General features: G+C 40.3%; 1 non-coding gene across 1 annotated transcript; it reads left to right on the top strand.

The window, feature by feature from the left end:
• The first annotated feature begins 3,444 nt into the window (after positions 1 to 3,444).
• Positions 3,445 to 3,551, top strand: LOC118483380. The gene has a single exon (XR_004870668.1). It is a non-coding gene; the product is annotated as a small nucleolar RNA R71 (small nucleolar RNA).
• The last annotated feature ends 4,707 nt before the right edge of the window (positions 3,552 to 8,258 follow it).

The following is an 8,258-nucleotide window of genomic DNA, read 5'->3' as shown; positions in this document are numbered from 1 at the left end:
ACATCGCGTTCGTACGACCAAACGAACCAACATCCGACATATTTTTGGGCATGTTTCATGTCCACAATGTTTAGACATCATTTTAGGGCCTTAAAGTTGGCTTTACAGGCCTTGGAAGGGCTGAAAATGGCTTTAATACGCAACAGAGACCAAAAGTGTAAATTCTGCAAGTGGTGCAGATCAGAGGACTTCAGGCGGCCCGCGTAAAGATTGCCCAAATCCTTACGCGGGGCGCGTGAGACTGTCAGACAGAAAATATATTGCATTTAATGCAGTTTGGCCTTTCGTTCGATCAAGGGGCAATGCCCTTTCACCCAATCAGGAGCCAAGAGCCAATATCTGACTTACCACAATATTTTGACAAGTGTACGCTCGAGATAGCGGCACGATATTCGATAAACGATCCTAATGGTTCCACTTTTCCTATAAATACCCCCCCCTTTGTTCCAAAAACCCACAAGAATCAGATCTAAAGCTCTAAGTTGGAACCATTGTTTCATACCTGAGCTATTTTATCTAGATTAGCACTCGGGGACCCTCCGTAAGTCTTCTTTCGCTCTTTTATTCGCTTTTCGAGTCCGAAAGTCAACGTTTTGTTGACTTTCTGCATTGACCAGCTTATGGTCGATGCGAAGTTCATGGAACTTCATAACGTGAGCGTGATCACGATGGTTATGGTCCGTAGTGACCATACCTACTGATTACCCCATTATCTAGGCTCAGTGACGAGTCGTAGTTTCGGCCAAAATGCGCATTCTTGCGTATTTTGTAACCAAACTACTCGTGAGCATCAAAGCCGTTTGTTTTGATGCCAAACCTGTTTTCTAAACTTAGTTAAGCATGTTCTAACATGCTTAGCTCGTCACGTTTAGTATAGTGCTTATATAGGGTCGTAAGGTAAGCGATCTAAACCATCGCTTATACTTTCGAACCCGACCCATTTGGTCGATCTTTAGGATCCAACCAAACATATTAGGTGACCATAGCTATAACCTTCCGAGGTTATACCTTGTGGTCGCAATGTTAGGCGTTCCATACGCGTTCTACGCGAATGACGCGTTAGGGTGGCATAAGCTACCTCAACGGGTCGTGATGGACCGTAAGCACTTAGGTTAAGTTTCATTTTAGTATGTAGGCTTTGTTAAACCATATTACACGAGTCTCCATACTCGTTTGGTTTACGAACCCGCGTACTATCCGATCCTTCCGATTTGGTCCGGTATATTAACATAGCTACCTATTAGGTGCCGTTTGATATCCCGTGATCTTTAGCATTATCTGGTTATTATACAAGAACTTCAAAGCAATCTCAGGTGAGTACATTGAACCCCTCTTTTACTGTTTTCCAAACTGTTTTGGGGTGAAACACATGTGCCTACTTGCTACTTTTATGCTTTCCGGTTTTCACATCATATACTACTATGTTCGATAGTACATATATAGTACATGATTTCATTGTGTTTATGCTATGTATGCCCATTGTGTGCGTACTTAGTACATTGCTTTACATTTCATGCTACGTACGCCCATTGTGTGCATACGTAGTACATTGTTTCACATTGCATTACTGTTGCATATGCTCATCCAATATATGAACACATTACACTACATTTTGAACCGTTGTACTCTACAATACATTTCATGCTACGTACGCCCATTGTGTGCATACATAGTACATTGTTTCACATTGCATATCTGTTGCATATGCTCATCCAGCATATGAACACAGTATACTACATTTTGAACCGTTGTACTCTACAATACATTTCATGCTACGTACGCCCATTGTGTGCATACGTAGTACATTGTTTCACATTGCATGTCTGTGCATATGCTCATCCAGCATATGAACACATTACACTACATTTTGAACCGTTGTAACCATTTGACTATGTGAACCGTCTTACCCCTTTGATTTCATGAACCGTCTGTAACCATTGAACCGTGTAACCCAGTTGTATCCGTTGACATGGATTACATTTGACAATAGACATTTGACTATACATGAACATTTCTACCGTTGTTAAACATTTCATCTTGATGGTTTGGTTTAAGTAAGTGATTAAGTAACGAGGCGTGTGTAATATGATACAAGCATGGTGGATACGCCGCTGGTACTTCCTATATATAAGTGTTTGTACGGTATTACATATCGTAACGTTATTTGAATCATTTCAGTTTAAGATATATGACATTTTATACAAATAACACACTTTTCACGAGACATTGTTTTACAAACGACTTATCTTATACAAACACATTTTTCATGGTTATCCGTTTAACCATACAGTGTCTTCTTATTTATACATATCATTTGATCTTACCGTTTTTCAAATCAATTACAAGACAAAGCAAATTACAAGGTTCATGACTAAACATTTTCTCAAACATAAGTCATGAATTCCGTTTTCACAAAACCAATGTATCTCACAGGCATTTTTATGCTGACGTACCTATTTTCACATGTGTTTTCAGGGGATGATGCATAGGACTTATCAAGACATACTTAGGCGGACCTGTGCCTTAGTGACTTAAAACGTGACAAGAACTAGTTAATTTATGTTATGTACACTTTGATTCTTGTTTAGACAATGTAAACTTTCATGTTTGATTTATAAAACGAAACTTCATTTGCCATGGATTTGAAACAATTGATTCTGTTACAACACTCCCCGACGTTTCCGCCACGTTTTGTATGTTCTACGTGGTCGGGGTGTGACATTGTGGTCTCTCGAAGAAATTTTGAGCTAGTTGATTTAGTTGTTTTTCGATGTTTTGAATACTAGCTTGTTGATTTCTAAAGTTCGATTCCATTTGTTGAAATCGATCCGAGTTTTTCTTTTCGGTGTCGGAGATGAGACGTGAGATAGTATCTTCCAGCCTCTCTCGTCCACCTTGTTGTTGTTGAGAGAAATTTTGTGACTCATTTCATGGTTGTTGAAAGTTTGTTCGTTGGTTTTGATTTTGTTGGTTACTATTATTGTCGGGTTCTCTCCAACCAAGGTTAGGGTGGTTACGCTATGCTTGGTTGTAGGTACTCGTTGGAGGACCTGACGGTCTAGGTCTATTATCAACATAGTTTACCGTTTCTGTTGATTATCCATTTCTTTCATACAACTCCAATTTTCATGTGATCCACCACACGCCTCACAAGCCATAACCGAGGCCGTTTTTGCCATTTCTAACTTTTTGATTTTCGAAGAGAGGGCCTCGAATTGGGCTTGTAAAGAAGTGCTTTCGTCAACCTTATGGGCGCCCGGGGCAATAGATTTTGTGCCTCGGGGAGTGTGCCACTGAAAATTGTTTTGAGCAATTTCCTCAATTTGATTATAAATTTCATTTGGGTGACGATTACCTAGAAGTCCCCCGGAGCTAGAGTCAAGTGTTTGTCTTGTGTGTGGCAACAATCCATTATAGAAAGTGGATACTTGTTGCCATACCGCAAGACCATGATGAGGGCACTTTCTTAATAGCTCCTTGAAGCTTTCCCAAGTTTCATATAAGGATTCTCCGTCCTCTTGTGAGTATGTATTAATTTCAGTCATTATTTTAGCCGTTTTAGAAGGAGGGAAATACTTATACAAAACTTTTGGGCTAGTTCATCCCAGGTGTTTGCCAAACCAACTGGGAGGGTGTTAAGCCAAGCCTTAGCTCGGTCTTTTAGTGAAAATGGGAACATTCGGAGCGGATGGCGTCATTCGATGCTCCGTTGATTCGAAAAGTACCACATATTTCCAAAAAGTTGGTAATATGTAAATGGGGATCTTCATCCGCAAGCCCATGGAAAGTTGCGGAGTTTTGGAGCATTTGAATCAAATGCGGCCGAAGTTCGAATTTGTTGGCATCGACATTCGGTGCATTGATAGCGGCGCCGAGATTATCTACCATGGGCCGTAGGTAATCCATTAATGTACGTTGATCCGCTATTGGAAATGTTTCCCCCGAAACTTTCTCTTGGATTTTAGCTTTAAGTCTTTTTCGTAGAAAGCGTTCGGGCTCGTCGAGAGGCTCTTTTATGTCTTTATTGGAACTGGAGCTCATGCACTGCGTAGGGAGTTCAGGTGTGGCGCCTGGGTTCCAAGTCCTGCGATAAAAACAAAAAGATTGTTGGTCAAAAGTTTCACCACGGCCCCGTGCTCAGCTGAACACGGCCCCGTGGTCGGAGTTACAGTGATTTTTTTTCCCGGATCCCTGTTACTGGAGAGTTCAACACGGCCCCGTGCTGCACCAACACGGCCCCGTGCTCAGCTCTCTGTAACTCGGAAAATAAAAACTGCCAGTAACGATGCTGGGAACGGCCCGTGTCCGACCAGGCACGACCCTGTGCTGCAGTGTGCAGAAGCTGAAAAATTAAGAAAAAAAACAGAAAAATAAGAAAAACGATTAGACCGTTGATTCCTAACTTTCTTAAAATCCTTGTGTCCCCGGCAACGGCGCCATAAACTTGATGTGCGTGTAGCGTGATATATTTTTATTAATATTTTAAGCCCTTTTTAACACTTTAGTCAAGTTTTAAATTTATAAAACACGATATTCTGTTAGTGCATTATGTCTAAAGCCTATGTCTTAAGTCTAGGGGTCTAAATATGTCAAGTTTGTATAGTTTAGGGGGCTGAAATGTAAATTTATGATGTTTTTAAAGGGGTTCCGTTTGAAGAGTGTTATGTCTCTTTCAAACGGAAGGGTTTATAAGGTGACCGTTTGAAACATGTTGTGTCAGTTTCAAACGGAAGTGCAATGCCTATAAATAGGCTTGTGTGTTTCTCATTTCAAACGGACTGGTCAATTGTGTAATGTTACTCTGCCGGATTTTCACGTGAATCTTGAATGAGAAACACGTGTTTAAAGTAATCTACATCTGTTTTCTACTCCTTTCTATCTGATTCTAATCTGTTTGAGTGTTTCCGCCACTCAAATAGTGTGTATTAACTCAAATTGACTCATTTGATCAGTCAAAACGATCCTACAATTGGTATCAGAGCCAGTTGTAAGTAAATACACCTGAATCAGTTGGTTTTTCTACACAAAATTTGATTTTTGGACTTTTGGCCGGACAAAATGGACTGAATTTTGGACAGTGTGTGTAAAACTGTGTTTTAACAAACCCTTGAGAATATCAGATCTAAACTCGAATTAAAAGTGGTAAAAATGGATTGAAAACTAGGTTCCGTTTGAACGAAGACTGGTGTTTCGTTTGAAAACTAACCCCTTCGTTTGAAATTGGCCTGGGTTTCCATTTGAAAATCGTTCTGTCGTTTGAAATTGGTGTTCGTTCCGTTTGAACAACATCATTCCGTTTGAAAAACTGACCTATCGTTTGAAATGTTGTTTCCGTTTGAACCTATCGTTTGAAAGTGATCATCTCCTTTGAAAATTACACCTTCCGTTTGAGGGTGTGATCATCTCGTTTGAAGATCTAATTTCTCGAAAAAGTCCATAGTGTTCGTGATATTGTCTGATAGTCTGATTTTGTGAAAATTGTAAACGTGAAAATTTTTTAGTAAATCTAAAAATGGAAAATCAAGATTTTTATAATCTTTTTGCGGGTAGCGGCATGACGGCTACGCAAAGTCCGGCGAGTATAGTTCAGAATGTTAAAATGGAGAATGAGCTAGGGATGATGCAAAAGCCACCGAAGCTTATGAGTTTGGACGAATATGCCGGATGGTCAGGTCGTTTCAAAAACTGGGTCCAAGCCAACCACTTCGAATGTTGGATGAAAATCGAGAAGAAGTATGTACCACCAGTTGATGGATTGGGATTGGAAAAAGGCATCGGGAGTTTAACCGAAACTGAACAGATTGAGTTCAAGGCTGAGAAGAAGATGGTCAACATTCTGCAACAGGCCATCAAAGAAGATATTCTTGTTTTACTACAACATGATGACAACTCTCAGTCAATGTGGCAAGCCTTAAAGCTGAAGTTCCAAGGCAGTGTATCGATGATTAAAAGCAAAAAGGCATTAATCAAGAAAGAATTTGACATTTTTACCGGGATTAAAGGTGAAACGACAAAGCAGTTAATTGAACGATACTGTCATCTTGTGGTAGAAATGAAACGGTTGGAGATTACCAAGACAAATGAAGAATGGATCGATAAGCTGTGCGATGCACTACCGTATGATGAATGGGGCACGTACTTAATGATGCTGAAGAGTAATTCTGATTTTATGAATCTCAACCTCAACTCATTCATCGAGAAGATAGAAGCCCATGAGCTGGAATTGCTGAAAATCAAGAAGATGAACTCAGCGAATGTGCAGCAAGATGTATCTCTGTATTACAAAGGCAACACTCCAGTTGCAGCCAATCAAATTCCAAAGATACAGACGGGTTTTATTGCTGATAACACCTCAAGTGCTTCTTCAAACACTCCTCAATCCAGCAAGTCTTCACCATTCATGAACTTTGAACCAAATGTCAAAGCTCAGGAACAGCCTTCACCTCAAAGCTCTACAAGTTCAAATAATCAGGCATATGTTTCTGGGGTGCAGTGCAACATTGCGGTGAATATTAAGAATGGAAACGAGATTACTGAAACAGCCGCAAAACAACACATTGCACTACTTGCTTCCGTTCTAGAGGCTTATGAAGGTTTAGTGGCGGGGAGGATTGGTAATCCTGATATGACGAAGGAAGATTACAACCAAATAGACCCCGAAGAGCTTGAATTGATTGATATCAAATGGTGCATGACAAGTTTGGTTCGAAGGGCACAACGTTTCATGGAAATCACAGGCCGGAACAGTCTCTCAGGTCCTGATCAGAAATTAGGGTTTGACAAATCGAAAGTTACGTGCTTCAAATGTAAGGAACATGGCCATTTCAAAAGAGAATGCCCTAACCGTGAAGTGAACAATCATCAAAACCCGTTCACAAATGATTATTACAGGCAGGCGATCTATCATCGACCTAACCAACAGCCAGCTGTTCAGAGGCCGTAGATTGAGAACAAACCGGAAAAGGCACTAATCGTGAATCAAGACGATGAAAAGGTAGCTGAAGGGTTTAGTTGGGATAAATACATCCCTGGTAGCGATGGGCAGGCCATGATGGCAGAAATTGTTGAAGTATCTGAAATGGTGATTGAGCCAGAAATAGTTACCGAAGATGTTTCTGTGGTTGTTGAAGAAGTTCCTGTTGAGAGTGTGATCGATATTGAAGAAATAGCTGCAGAAGTGTATTATTAACAGTCAGAACAGGAGGTATTGGCAAGTTCAATGAAATCGATAATGCCTCCTAAAATTTTTGAATCTTTTGCAGGTTATTTCGAAGAACCGACAACGGGATCATGTCCAAGATATGAAGAGGAGAAAGAAGTCATCGAGGAATTGATAGACGTGTCGAAAGAGCTGACTGGAGAGGCATTGAAAGACATAGCTGACAAAGCTCTTATGGGAAAGCTCAAAGAGGTAGACTCAGAACTCGAGAAGTCAAAGTCTGTCAGTAATGTGTCGGTCAAACAGGAGTCTGATCAGAAATCTGGAGTTCAGGGGGTCAAAGTGTCTGAGTCTGAATTGAGAAATGTCGGTAAACAAGATGTCAAAGTTGTTTGTGATGAACAAGTTGTGGAAAAAGTCGTTTCAATCCCTGAAACACCATGCAAACAGTGTTTACAACTGTGCATGGAGTGTCTTGAAAAAGACACTAAGTATCAGGAATTGAAACACCATGCTGATATGCTTAAATTTGACCTTGGACAAGTCAAAGAGGCTTATGATACTCTTGCCAGGTCAATCAAAATGATCCAAAAAGAGAGTGTTGAAAACGACAAAGCAACAAAATTGGCTAAAGCAACACTGTTTGATAAACAAATTGAGGTTAATTTTCATTTAGACACGATCGCCTCACTTAAGAAAGAGCTTGAATTGGCTAAAATTGAAAATGATCGGATTGATAAAAAGTTGATTAGTTATGTGGCTTCATCGTATGTTCTTGAACAGATTATCCCTCAGCAGCCACATGCTGCACCAGTCTTTAAGAGCGTTCCACCCCCAATGTGGAATCATTATACGCAGAAATATCCAGATGGGGTGGAAGCTGCTTTGAATCTCAAGTTGAGATCGATTGAGGATGATTTGCCTGAAAGCATAGATGTCACATTCTCTGCATCCGACACCGACAATGAATCACAGGTTATTAAAACAATTGTCGATCAGGTCTTGGATGAGGAGAGTGATAAATCTGAAAAATCTCAATCTGAAAAGGTTGTTAGTGATTCTGAAGATGAGGGAAATTTCTTGGATCGGTTTATACCGA

The sequence above is a fragment of the Helianthus annuus genome, chromosome 10 (assembly GCF_002127325.2).
Source record: "Helianthus annuus cultivar XRQ/B chromosome 10, HanXRQr2.0-SUNRISE, whole genome shotgun sequence".
Lineage (NCBI taxonomy): Eukaryota > Viridiplantae > Streptophyta > Magnoliopsida > Asterales > Asteraceae > Helianthus > Helianthus annuus.
This window is presented reverse-complemented; position numbering and strand designations above follow the sequence as displayed.